Source organism: Oncorhynchus masou, chromosome 8 (genome assembly GCF_036934945.1).
Source record: "Oncorhynchus masou masou isolate Uvic2021 chromosome 8, UVic_Omas_1.1, whole genome shotgun sequence".
NCBI lineage: Eukaryota > Metazoa > Chordata > Actinopteri > Salmoniformes > Salmonidae > Oncorhynchus > Oncorhynchus masou.
Genome location: NC_088219.1, coordinates 36,321,894 through 36,336,869, shown reverse-complemented (window position 1 = coordinate 36,336,869; position 14,976 = coordinate 36,321,894). Strand labels below are relative to the sequence as shown.

Here is a 14,976-nt window from a genome sequence, read left to right as displayed (position 1 = left end):
ACTGCATTACATTTTGTGTATAGCGAACAAAGACAGCTGGCCCAACTTGGTTAGCTTTGCTTGTAGTGGTACTAGCAAGCCCCAGTTAAGGCCGAATCGATCATAAAGTTATACGAGAGCTTATATTGCTAGCTAGCAACAGCAAAACAACTTACTAGTTTGTCACTGTACCCTCCTGGTCTGGCTGGTCCGATAAGAAAAGAATATCGTCGAGACAAGTCTAATGGCTCTATTGAACAAGGACCACCATATCTACTTGCTGGTAGCGTGATTGCGCAATCGACGAAACACAAAGGCCACAATAATTGCAAAAAATTAAATAATTATGAATGACGTCATTGGTCGAACGCTCCCGGCGCAAACATGTGCATAATTATGTCTGAAACACCTCGTTACTCATAATTATGTAGGGAGACTGGAAAAAACACCTTAAATAGTGTCTAGCGTTGAAGTCTCCCTTTAAACCTTATCCCCTAAACCTAAGTCTAAAATAAAATTAACAAATTCGGGACAAGAAAAAAGTCCAAATTGTTCTTGTTTTCCTACCTTGTCAGGACATTCTGGTGACTTGTCAGAACATTGTGGTCCTGATAAGGTAAGAAAGCATGTCTGGGACTGCATTTTTACTCTAAGAGCACACAGTGCACAGTAACCTATGATGAGACTATTTGTTGTGGTTGCACATGGCACAGCCATGTATCAGGAGTAAACCCTAGAATAACTAGACTGGTTGCATTTCCCTAGTGTTTTGACGACAGGCCTTGTCTCATCCTCACAGGCAGGCAAAGCAGTTGTCCTTAGGCACAGATCTAGGGTCTGTTTACCTTCACCAAATCCTAACCCCATTAGAGGGGGAAAACATAAAGCTGACCTTAGATGAGTGTCTATGAGAAAGTTCATCCAGAGGGGATGTGACTGCATACGAATAGCTGTGGCAGGTCCCAAACTATGTGTTATGATGACGTAGTAGATTAACCAGCACTGAACAAAACTGACTGGACTGCATTTTCACAGTGTACAGTAACCTACGATGAGACTATTTGTCGAGGTGTCACACGGCACAGCCATGTATCAGGGGTAAAACACTGTCCGATGCTAAGCCACACACCCAAACACACACATTAATATTAGTGAGCATCAAAGGTACAACGGTGGGCTTTTATTTTGTGGCGAGCACCAGTGTGAGACATGACTGTGTCTGTGTGGACACAACCTTGATCATGCTGACATATGTACTCATCTATGTAGCGTACAACAATAGGATGGACCAACATACAGGCTAAACCTCACCACCACTGACCAACAGGTGCAGCGTGCACACACACACACACACACACACACACACACACACACACACACATCTCCACACGTCTGCAAACAGGCACACACACATTATATTTTTTATTGTAAACGGTGTAATCTAAAACGTGCCACGTCACAGCCTGACCAGGACTGACCAGGCGCTCTGGAGACCAGCAGCTAGTTGTGCCTTAGCAGATTCTCCTTTCAAGTCTGACTCCATAACGTTGGTTAGATACTCTCTGTAGACCATTGGAGTGAGTTATAGTATAGCCTATTGCTTTACTTGAAAGGAACCTAGGCTCCAGTGTAGTGAATGATACTCAGCAATGGGGGTATTTTGCCCAGATGTTCCAAAACCAGCCCATTCAACAGCCAGCAGGAGGCCAGTACATTACTGTCCACCATCAGGTAGGCTAGGCTATGAACCCATAGGCCAATCCATAATAAATGATCAAATAAATACTGCATAATGTGAGACGCGCAGCCTACCACCAAACTCAACTGGTGTTCGCCAATTTTACACCAAGCTGGTTAAATGGGCACAGTTAATATCCAATCATTGCCACTGACGACTTTTACAGGTCTCTGATGTTTCTCTATATAGGCTGTCCTGTTCTGTGGTTCTCTATGGGCAGAAGGGTTGTGTGTGAGCCAGGACAGCAGGATTCCCAGACAATCTCCCACATGCAATCTTCCCCAGCCAATCGCACACAGGCATGTGCGCCGACATTAGGAGTTAGCTTCTGCTGCAGCCTTTGCTGTAAAATATAACTAGTTGCGGCGTTGCTCCGGGACTGCTCTGGGATGGCGGTGCTCCGGGACTGCTCTGGGACAGCGGTGCTCCGGGACTGCTCTGGGACAGCGGTGCTCCGGGACTGCTCCGGGACTGCTCTGGGACAGCGGTGCTCCGGGACGGCGGTGCTCCAGGACTGCTCCGGGACGGCGGTTCTCCGGGACTGCTCCGGGACTGCTCCGGGACTGCTCCGGGACTGCAGAGGCTGTACATTTCATATTTAGACCTACATTTAGTGGTTTGCTAGTAGACACTATCCAGAGTGACTTACAGTAGCCTACACCATTCACATATTGCGTGACTCCATTGTTTAAATCAAAATCCTTATTTAGTAGCTAAATTCATTTTTTGGCCAATTATATAGAAACATTTTTGACTTAAAAGGCGTTTAAACTTTTTTTTTTTTACAATAAACTGTTACGGTTGTTACTGCTAACACCTTGATCCTCCCTCGGATCTTCCATTGTGATTTCTCCCTCTCCCAGTCCAGAGCTCTACAGGGGTGGCTTGTCTCCACTGACTGTTCAGGAAAAACAATAACAATGAAGAACTTCGAACAAAGCATGCTGGGGTAAAGAGAGAGAGAAAAGTGATTACTCACAGTCAGGTCTATAAGGTTCAGGCATACTCCTTTTCCCCTTTAGAATTGGTGGAGTTGATGTCTTTGCTAGTTCCAAATTCTCCCAGTTTCTCCGATCCCATTCCTGATTGAGAAGTTGTGAAATCTTCTCAGTGGCTTCATCATCTGCCTGTGGAATGATCCCTGTCTCCACTGGTTTATCGATCTCATTGCTCATGCAAAAGAAACGTTTCCCTGCCACCATCTCCTCTATCTTCTCCAGCATCTCTTTGACCTGAGTGTCTGTGTCTTTACCCTTACTGTCAAAGACATGATACATGTTCCCACATTTCTCTATAAGCCAATGCAGCGCCTTCCCTTCACTCTCAATGTGCTGCTCAATAGTTGTGTCTCCCAGACATGCCCCCAGGTAAAGACCACTATAGTGTGTCTCCAGACTCCCTCTCCTAGCAGCTTCATGTTGTGCTGTGTCACCTTCCTCTGTTCCTCAGTAAACACTGTGTCTACAGGAATCATCAGGAGGCAGCATTGGGAAACAGACAACAAAGAAAAACACCCTTCAGGATTTCTGACATCACCAAGGGAGAAGTGAACTCGGCCGGAAAGAATTTCCACCATCCGGGTGTGTCCACGACAGTGACTTGCCTCCCCCCAACCTTTGCCGACTGTTGTGTAGACTTTACACTTCTCCTTCCAGCCTCAAACTTAGAAGTGTTCAAGATGGCATTTCCAGCAGCACTTCTCCCAACGAAGCCCACCCCAGCATTAGGAGTCTCAGTTTGGTTAGGATGTGGGTCTCTCTCTGTAAGAAAGAAATTCATTAAAACATAGAACATACAACCATTTAACCTTCACAAAACGGTTACTCGCGGACATACTAATAGAGATGTTACAAGATCATTGGAGCTGTAGAATTATGATTATTAAGGTACTATAGTGGAGATCAGTGCAGTTTTGTGGAGGAATAATAAATGGGTATATGCAGGTGGAATTGTTGCTTAGAGCATATTTAAGTGGTTCATGATGTCTCTTCTGACCATTTATTTATTAACATGTGTGATTCACTCCTGAGTAGATATACCAACCATTCAGAAGCGCATTTAGTTTCTTCCTTTCCTTCTGCTTTTTCAGACGTCTTTCTTCCGATCTCTCCACCACTCCCCTTCCCTTCCCCTCAATGCTCAATGTAGCTGTAATGAATACTCAGAGAGTAAAAGGTCTGGATTCATGCGCAGAGCGCGGCAGGTGTTTATTTCGCCTTCACAGAAGGCAGGATTTGTGGTCAAAGGCAGTGGTCAAACACAGGTAGGCAAACAGGGAGGTGAATCAAAACTAGGACTGAAAGCTAGAACTGGTTCTCACAAACGAGCTAGGAACAGGCTTATTAGAGTCAATACTAACAATACCTCACAAAGGCACAAACAGAATGAACTGAACTAAATAAGGAGCTGATGAGACCAGGTGAGAAACGAACACAGGTGAAATCAATTAACAAAAATGAAAGGCAGGGCTACGTTCAAGAACACAACGAAACAGAACACAAGGTTGACTAAGAAAATAAATACAGTACCTTACAGTAGCGACAGGACTTATACAAAATGTAAGTATTGCAGAACTTGTTGTATGTACATCTCAATGGGCAAGGGTGCTGTACTGGTGTACTAAATTGGTTGTACATGTATGCTAAATGAGAAAGTAACTGAGGGACTCACCTCTTTCATAGTTGGATTCAGACTTTTCCTCCATTTTTCTCAGAGTTTTGTTATAAAAATCCAAAAGATTTGGTTTCAGTAAATCTGTGTAGGTCCCAGTGTCTTGGTCTGTGTTCACCTGAAAGAACAGTGGAAAAAATAGATTCCATACACAGGACCTATAACATAAGAGTGAACAAGGACATTTTCTCCCTGAATACCAACCCTGGAATAACTAGACTGGTTGCATTTCCCTAGTGTTTTGGCTCATAATCAACCATACATGAATCATGTTTTTACCTGTCATAGGGGACGACAGGCCTTGTCTCATCCTCACAGGCAGGCAAAGCGGTTGTCCTTAGGCACAGATCTAGGGTCAGTTTACCTTCACCAAATCCTAACCCCATTAGAGGGGGAAAACATATAGCTGACCTTAGATTAGTGTCTATGCGAAAGTTCATCCAGAGGGGATGTGACTGCATACGAATAGCTGTGGCAGGTCCCAAACTATGTGTTATGATGACGTAGTAGATTAACCAGCACTGAACAAAACTGACTGGACTGCATTTTCACAGTGTACAGTAACCTACGATGAGACTATTTGTCGAGGTGTCACACGGCACAGCCATGTATCAGGGGTAAAACACTGTCCGATGCTAAGCCACACACCCAAACACACACATTAATATTAGTGAGCATCAAAGGTACAACGGTGGGCTTTTATTTTGTGATGAGCACCAGTGTGAGACATCACTGTGTCTGTGTGGACACAACCTTGATCACGCTGACATATGTACTCATCTATGTAGCGTACAACAATGGGATGGACCAACATACAGGCTAAACCTCACCACCACTGACACACAGGCATACACACACACAGGCACACACACAGGCACACACACACACACACACACACACACACACACACACACACACACACACACACACACACACACACACACACACACACACACACACACATACACTTAAAGGGTGTAATGCAATCTTGTCAAGTGGATGGGTTCTGGTCCTATAACGTTTTTCATTTGAGTTTGATCTAATGATTCTTTATCTAATGTAATCTAAAGTAGACTGTCAGAGTATTGATTGTGATGTCTCACTTTGCCCCGGTTCCGTAAGAGAGCCCTCGTAGACAGAAGTGGTGTTAGAAAGCCTCAGTCTGTCAATGGACTAAAAGGAAATTGCATATTTAGTCTCGCTTAAAACTTTGGTTCGTTTCATAACTTCTGTCGGACAGGAAATGGCACTGTGGTCTACGTTTCTGACATAGAGACACGTTCTCTCTATTTCTCTCACACACACAACAACTATAAACACACACACACACACACGTACACTCACAATTTCACATGCTCACTTTTACTCATCCAAAGATGCCATCGATTAAAATAAATAACATGGAACACAATGTTAAACAGAATAAATTCATCTGGCCAACATTCTAACTGTGTGATCAGGTAGAGTGCAAAATACATATTCAACCATAATCATAAACAGTCTTATTAAGTCCTAAATAACTTCCCTTGAATACACAAAAAGGGGCTCGGACATCAACTGCAATCTAAGGTGCAAATCTACTACAGTGCCAAAAAGCTTGGCTACAGTCTTGGCTTCTAACGGTATCCAACAGAACATCGTTTCTTGGTTTTTCACAACACCAACAAAACATTGACAAAATGCTTGACTCTGTTTAAAATTCAAACTCCAATGTAGGGTGTGGCCGACCTATAATGTCCACGGTTTGGAGAGTGTTTAGTGTTGGTTTTACCACGTGTCCAGTTTCTCTGTTAGTGATTGGAGACATGAACATATTCAGAAGAGGGAGTGACAATTACAGAAAGTTCACATGCTGTACTGTATAGAACTCCAATGAATGTTTACGATTAAGAGGCAGTGGTCAGTTGGCAGTGTGTGATTGGCCAGCATGTGATTGACCCTGTGGTACTCCTCATTAGGTGAGAGGAGCGAGGTTTGTTTGTGGATTACCCAAACTCAGTAACATAACCTGATTACTTTCAGTTACTTTTAGATTACTTTCCCTTTAAAGGATACTCCAAAAAGACAGAGGGCCCATCAAACATGTTTCTCGGGGGCAAATGATAGGTGAACAAACTTCAACTTCACCTTTTTTTTATGCTGAATTGAATGTCAATGTATTTTTTCACAACATCCTTTCAGAATTTTAAAGTAATCCCAGAAGTAATCATCTACTTTTTCAAAAGTATCTGTATTCTGATTACAATCGTATTAGCTGAACGTACAGTTCATTTTTGTTTTCTATCAGATTACATGTAATCAGTTACTCCCCAACCCCGCTATTATATAATTAGCACATACATTTAATTATCGTTTGAATGTCATTAATTAACTATAATTAACAATTCATACACTCTGGAATGACTGATACACTCTGGAATGAGGGAAAGACAGAGACAGAGAAGAGATAGAGAGAGATAGCGAGAGAGATAGCGTGAGGGATGAGGAGAGTGTAAGAAGTATATATGGTGACAATTGTTTTGACATTTTTTTTGACACGTCCACTATGTGATCTCCACTGAGTGATCTCCACTGAGTGATCTCACCTGAGTGATCTCCACTGAGTGATCTCCACTGTGTGATCTCCAATGTGTGATCTCCACTGAGTGATCTCCACTGTGTGATCTCCACTGAGTGATCTGCACTGAGTGATCTCCACTGAGTGATCTCCACTGAGTGATCTCCACTGTGTGATCTGCACTGTGTGATACGCTACCAGCTCTCACAGGCTCGCTTCAGAATTAGAAGTTCGTTCATCGATGCTTCTGAAATGTTACATTTCGAAGTTGTTCCAAATGTCAAATTTAGATGTGTTTAGTGTTCAAGTTGAAAGTTTAGGCATTAAGTCCATATGTTTGAGATGTGGGGGAAGGTTTGGAATAGGCTTGATTTTAAAAATCAAAATAAACTTTCTATTGTTTGATTTGAACTTTCACCTTTTGGAATCAGAGGATGATGCTTATTGCTGTCTGCCATCCCTGTCCACCATGCCCTAGCAAAACCGAAACCTACTTGAAGATAACGGCGCTCACCGTTGTCCCTAGTGGCCGGTTTCCACATCATCTCCCAACGTCCTCAGACATGGATGGACGTGGAATAATGACTTGTATCACGGGAGACCTGGCTGGTGATATGCTCCGAGAGGAACAGTAACAACTCACCCTCAGCGTTGAGTACTTTCCTTTACTTGTGTAGGTCTGTGTGGAACAAGGCTGTAGTAGACTTTCCCAAACCAGACAACACACACATACACACAGCAGCATCAGTCAGCAGCATCAATCAGCACATACACTGCGTAAGTGTGATTATGCATCTCTTACCTAACACCATGAGGGTAAAGTCAAACCCCTTCTTCACTGACTTCCTGTGGACCTGGTTGGGGAGGGTGGCAAAGCCCAAATACTCCTCCTCCTGGAGGAAACACTCACCTAGTTAGAAGCAGGTCAACCCGTTGCATTACAAGTCCTGAAGGCATGTCTCTCTCCCCTCACTCCCCTCACTGCTCTAATTTAAAAAAACATGAGAGGAATTCTGGGTATGCCCTACTAACACTGACACTGTGCTGGAGGGTTGAGCTGGGGGAGGAGGGGAGGAGGAGAGCTGAAAGAGTGAATTAGTGATTCCTGCTGTCAGGACTGTAGGAGATACAGCCATCAACTTCATTAGCTCATCTACTGTAGAATCTTCCAGAACAAAGACTAGATGCCCTGCTCTCGCTGTGTCTGTGTTTGTGTGTGCGTGCGTGCGTGCATGTATGTGTGTGTATGTGTATGTGTGTGTGTGTGTGTGTGTGTGTGTGTGTGTGTGTGTGTGTGTGTGTGTGTGTGTGTGTGTGTGTGTGTGTGTGTGTGTGTGTGTGTGTGTGTGTGTGTGTGTAGGTGACCAATGGGCCTCCTGTCTTGAAAGTGTTTAAGTTTGAGGGGCAGGTAACTGACGTGGAAGTGTGGGACAGAGTCCTCTCCCCAAGCTGGATAATGTCCTACATGTCTGGGTGGCAGTCCTACTGGTCCTACACCCCTGGTAATGTGCTGACCTGGTCCAAGGCCATCTACTCCACCAATGGTGAGGTTCTCCTGGAGAGAAACACCTACAACTCTGACCATCAGCCTATCAGAGGCCAGCGCCAGCACCCAAGACCAATGAGAAGGAAGAAAATGAGGAAATGTGAATGGAAGAAGAGAGCAAGGGCAGAGCAGATAGCGAGAACACGGCCGTAGGGGAGAGTAGTGATTGCCACTAACCCTTACTAAGATGTACAGTATGTTCCATCTTCATGTATCAAATTAAGGGTCAAATTAAGTGTCACTCTGGCTGATGTTCAGGTCGTTTGCCCCTTGCGTCTTCCATGTCTGTCAGCTAAGTATCTCCGCTAGCCAAGTGTGGACGTGAGCTCACCTAGCTAGCTATGATAGTGCTAACCGTTAGAGTTGTGTGTGTGTGTGCATATGTACTTGACTGCTCTCCGCTACAATAGGACCCCAGATCGGAGCATACATTGATCTCTGTGAAACCATCTGTACTTCTGACTCCTGAGTTGCATAAAGGCCTGCGTCATCAAATAAAATCTCATTTTATTTGTCACACACTTCTGAAACAACAGGTGTAGACTAATAGTGAAATGCTTGTTAACGGATCTTCTTCCAACAATGCAAAGTAAAACAAATAGATGAAAAATAAAATAAAAATTGAAATGGTGACACGAAGAATAAATATACAGTGAATAATTAATAACAATGAGGAATAAAAATAACATGGCTACAGACAGGAAGTAGAAAATAACATGGCTATATACAGGGAGTACCAGGTAATAACATGGCTACATACAGGGAGAACCAGGTAATAACATGGCTACATACAGGGAGTACCAGGTAATAGCATGGCTACATACAGGGAGTACCAGGTAATAGCATGGCTACATACAGGGAGTACCAGGTAATAACATGGCTACATACAGGGAGTACCAGGTAATAACATGGCTACATACAGGGAGTACCAGGTAATAACATGGCTATATACAGGGAGTACCAGGTAATAACATGGCTACATACAGGGAGTACCAGGTAATAACCTGTCTATATACAGGGAGTACCAGGTAATAACATGGCTATATACAGGGAGTACCAGGTAATAACCTGGCTATATACATGGAGTGCCAGATAATAACATGGCTTTATACAGGGAGTACCAGGTAATAACCTGGCTATATACAGGGAGTACCAGGTAATAACCTGGCTATATACAGGGAGTACCAGGTAATAACATGGCTATATACAGGGAGTACCAGGTAATAACATGGCTATATACAGGGAGTACCAGCACTGAGTCGAGGTGCAGGGGTATCAGATAATAACATGGCTACACACAGGGAGTACCAGCACTGAGTCGAGGTGCAAGGGTATCAGATAATAACATGGCTAAATACAGGGAGTACCAGCACTGAGTCGAGGTGCAGGGGTATCAGATAATAGCATGGCTATATACAGGGAGTACCAGCACTGAGTCGAGGTGCAGGGGTATCAGATAATTGAGGTAGCTATGCATATAGAGGTAGGGGTAAAGTGACTAGGCAACAGGATAGATAATAGACAGTATCAGCAGCTTATGTGGCACATGTGTGTGTGTATGTGTGTGTGTGTGTGTGTGTGTGTGTGTGTGTGTGTGTGTGTGTGTGTGTGTGTGTGTGTGTGTGTGTGTGTGTGTGTGTGTGTGTGTGTGTGTGTGTGTGTGTGTGTCTGTGTGTGCATAGAGAGTTAGTGCTGGAAAGGGTCAATGCAGGTAGTCCGGGTTGCCATTTGATTTAGCCGTCTTGTTTGAACAATATTATGGCTTTTGTTCAGGGTCCTATCGGTTCCAGACTTGATGCACCGGTACCGCTTGCCATGCGGTTGCAGGGAGAACAGTCTATGGCTTGGGTGGCTGGGGTCGTTTACCATTTTTGGGGCCTTCCTCTGACACCGCCTGGATGGCAGGGAGCTTGGCCCCAGTGATGTACTGGGCTGAACTCACCACCCTCTACAGCGCCTTGCAGGTGCCGTACGAAGCGGTGATGTAGCCAGTCAAGCTGTTCTCAATGGTGCAGCTGTAGAACTTTGAGGGCCCATTCCAAATCCGTTCAGCCTCCTGAGGAGCATGAGGCATCCTCGTGCCTCCTTCACAACTGTGTGGCTTGAGGGGCCCCTATGTTGATGGTCAGCGTGGTGGATGTGTTGTTGCCTACCCTCATCACCTGGGGGGTGGTCCGTCAGATAGTCCCGTATCCAGTTGCAGAGGGAGGTGTTCAGTCCAAGGGTCCTTAGCTTAGTGATGAGCTTGGAGGGCACTGTGGTGTTGAACGCTGAGCTATAGTCAATGAACAGCATTCTGACATAGGTATTCATTTCGTCCAGGTGGACGTTTAAAGGTCTTCCTCGCATCGGCTATGGAGAGCGAGATCACACAGTCGTCCAGAACAGCTAGTGCCTGCATCATGTGGACGAGGGGTAATAATAAATAGCTAAATAGCTAAATGGCTTGGCTGCATTCAAACAACACAGAGATAAGCAGGAGAAGATAGGAGGGGGGGTCCTGTAATCCTGCTAAAAGAATCTGTGGGAAAATGTGTGGGAAAAAAAGAAGAGAGGGGGGGACAGAGAGAGAGAGAGAGTTATTTGAGACAGAGTGGAGGAGTGTGAGGGAGAGCTGCAGTGTTGTGCCACGTCTACAGTATTGAACAGTAGGTAAGCATCTAGAATTAGTAGACCAACTCCCTAGGAGAGCAGCGGGGGAGCTCGGCCTGGAGGAGAGTCAGAGGTGGGCGGGGGGATGGGGAACAGAGAGTGGGAGGATAGAGTATAGGGAAAAGGAGAAACTGAGAGGGAGGATAGTGAGAGAATAAGAGAGACCGAGAGAAAAAGAAAGGATAGAAAGGGAGAGGTTGGAAGAGCGAAAGCCCAGCCATTTCAAGCTGCTGTATCTCCCCTGGCAGTGCCGAAAGACAATCACATTAACAGGGGTTGCTATGACGACAGCTGACGACCATTCAAAATTATCGTGGCCAATTTGACGTGTAAAAAAATGCCCTCAAATCCTGCACACCCAGCTTTCTCTGGGAGCTTGGAGGTTGGCCAACCCTCGACGAAGGAGCTGGAAAATGAGCAGTGAGCACCTTCACAGACAGCAGCTTGTAAATAGACAGCTACCCACACGAAGATAGAGACACCTATAGATACACCTGTCTCTGTGATCTATGCACAGCTCTGTGTGTGTGTGTGTGTGTGTGTGTGTGTGTGTGTGTGTGTGTGTGTGTGTGTGTGTGTGTGTGTGTGTGTGTGTGTGTGTGTGTGTGTGTGTGTGTGTGTGTGTGTGTGTGTGTGTGTGTGTGTGTGTGTGTGTGTGTGTGTGTGTGTGTGTGTGTGTGTGTGTCTGATAAAATAAGACAATGCTGCGGTTCCCAGCGTCCTAATTGGGGTCACGGAGTGGAAATAGTCTTTGCTTTTTTCTTTAGTGCCCCAATTGGCTGCTGCTTCCGCCTGCTGCTGTGATAAGATACCAGAAAGGATAAGTGGCACCATGCAGGCGTAATGTGATCATTCATAACAGGGCGGAACCATAACAGCTAATACTTTCTTCTTAGATGCCATAGAGGACGAAATATTCCTCTCTTTCCCATATTGAAGAGAACGCTTATTGAATATATTTTCACATGTGGAAATACCATTTAGATTGTAGCCTAATGAAGACATGACTTATGCGAGTAGATATTTACATTTCAACAGCACTTTTCTCGTAACACAGACAGGCCGCAGTCATATGGGGGCGACAGGCCCGTTCTAAAACGGTTATAGCGGTCACTCGGGTCTCAGTTCTCGATTGATTGGCGATCCGCTGGAGTAATGTGGTGCCTGATCTGAGCGAGCACGTGGCTCTTGTGCCTGGGGTTGCTTGTTATCTTGGCTGCCGAAACCTACCAGATCTCACAGTCGCTAGCTGGTGTTGGAATACTCATACGGACTGCACTAACCGTACTATTTGTGACATAAATTGAGTATGTAGTGTGCTTATTAGTCATAGTATGGATATAGTTAGTGTGCTTAAAGTTCCCAGATGTCGTACTACATTTACCAAAATACGAAGTATGCATGCAGTGGACACTATTTCCGTGCTTTCAGGGCCCATAATGCAATTCTTCCGAAAATGGGCGTGGCTTCAAAATTTTCAGATTTGAATAAAATTGTGGAAAATACGCAGCTGAAGTCCGACGAGAGCAGATACAAATGCGTCGCTTTAACTAATTATGACAAATGTTAACAAATGTTGAGCAATGTAATAAAGTCATGACTTAGGTTATGGGTTATAGGTTACGTTACACGTTATGTTGGTTGAGAATTTGTTAGCTACACTGTCCTTACGAATGTTAGCTACCTACTGTAACGTTAGTTGGCTACTAATACGTTGAACTTGCCAGTATGTTTACGTAACGCTACCCTCACTACCCAAAGTTTTTTTGACTTGATTATTCTCGCCATTCATAGATTAGCTAAATTGTATAGTGGTTCAGGTGTGTTTATGAGCTACTCCGATTTCAGAGCACTCTCATCTGACTGAATGACGGATGAATTAATGAACGCTCAACAGCAGTTGAATGTGGCCGGTGTCAGTAGATGACATTTTTAATTAAGTTGTTGCCAGCAGGACAGTTACTGTTACCGTTACTCTGGATAACATGAAAATTGCCATAACCAGCTCTGCTACGGTGAGTAAAATGGTCAGAGTGAGGTGTTCTCTCATTTGTGTCTGGAAGGAGCTTGCCAGTACAGTTAGCCAGTTTGCTAAGGTGCTTGACTGCCGAGGTCAGAACACTCGGATCAACCCTACTCCTTGGACAGAGTGTCCAGTGTGCGCTCTGGCACACCAGATTGAATTTACAAACACACCCGAAGTCTAGCTAGTAATTTGTTATGCTAACAAGCTAGCAAGAAGTTGCCTAGCAACAGCATCAACTTCCAGTAGACAGAGTATGCTCAACTGAAAGGATACCATCTGTTTACAGTGTACTAAAATGAACTAATTGTAACAATAAACACAAGATCGCTATACAACAAACAATCTCTACGTTTATTTGACATTACTGTTGAGTACAAAACAAACAGTAGCCTTGTTTCGTTCGTCTTGAGACCTCAGTGAATTCAATTTCTCAGAACTGTGTCGAGGTGTAGTTAATGGTTAAGCCGAAGATTGGCAGTCTAATACTGCCCCTAAACAAGACGGTGAATGGCTCTGGATACTAATTGTTGACAGGTAGGCTACAGTAGATGGGGCTGTATCTTTACTATGGAAGAGCTGAGTGTGTGTGAGAGAGAGAATTTAACACACACGGTGCTTACAATGAAACGCTCTTTGAGACCTAGTGAATGTAGGTTAGGCCATTATTGTTGTGACACAGAAAGGAAGTGTTTTGACAGGTACTCAGAGTTGGCCTCTCAGAAATGCCCCTACTCTCCCCTGGGAACGGATATAAATGTTTTCAACAATAACATCAAAGGGACTTTGCCTTAGAACTGTACGGATAAGCTACATAGCTCCCTTTCTCTCTCTCTCTCTTTCTTTCTTTACTATTCTTGTGGGGACAAAATAATCCCATTCAAAATCCTATTTTCCCTGAACCTAAACCCTGAACTCTGTCCTCGGGACCCCAAGGGGTGCATGTTTTTGTTTTTGCCCTATCACTACACAGCTGGTTAAATTAATCAACTAACCATCAAGCTTCGATCATTTGAATCAGGTGTGTAGTGTTTCGGCTGCATGGCCTTCGTCAGGAAGTACAAATGTACGATAATACAATGTCCTCTTTTGATCAGCTTTTTCCAATCAACCCTGATTTGATGAGGGATTGGTTACAGAATTCATTAGACAACAAGCAATACCATACACATTGAAAAGTGAAATACTGTAGATATGTTAGCAAAAATTCTAATCTTGACTAGAAGCATCAGAACCCCTTGATAGGTAGTTCTAATCTAGAATATGACTGGGCAAAGTGTTAAGAATAGACCACAACAGTCTAAAAATAGCTGAGGGCAATAGAGCATTATGTCCACTAGATGGCAGCAAAGGGACCTCTCACGACCCTACAGGAAGGGTGAGAAATCCATATCTTCTTTTAAACCAGGGTATTTAGTTGCCTGTAGTTTGTAAATACAAAAACGTTCTCTTTGGTTTAGCTGTTTAAGATGGTCCCCTTTTCTAATTGAGGCCCGGAACATGATCGATACCCACAGCTTGTAGGAAGACAGGGTCGCCATGGTGTAAGGACTTGTAGTGCCTTGCCATGGGGTAGTCTTCATTTCCTGTCTGTATGGCGTACTTATGTTCTGCTAAGCAGTCATGAAGGCGTCTCTTTGTCCATCCAACGTAGAACGTCTTACACTGTGGACATTCCAATCTGTAGATGACATGAGTGGTTTTGCAGTTATTGAAATGCCTGACCATTTGAGAAGCTGTTTCAGCAAAATACTTTTTCTGTGCAATATTTCTGCAGTGGTCACACTGGTTGCATTTAAACGAGCCCCTGG

At 44.2% G+C, this 14,976-nt stretch overlaps 1 long non-coding RNA gene across 1 annotated transcript; it reads right to left on the bottom strand.

Annotated features, from left to right (window-relative positions):
• Nucleotides 1–2,498: 2,498 nt before the first annotated feature.
• On the bottom strand, nt 2,499–4,610 carry LOC135543943 (uncharacterized). Its single transcript, XR_010456270.1, has 3 exons — nt 4,388–4,610; nt 3,761–3,865; nt 2,499–3,477 (listed from the first exon to the last, which is right to left on the bottom strand). It is a non-coding gene; the product is annotated as an uncharacterized LOC135543943 (long non-coding RNA).
• Between the last annotated feature and the right edge of the window lie 10,366 nt (nt 4,611–14,976).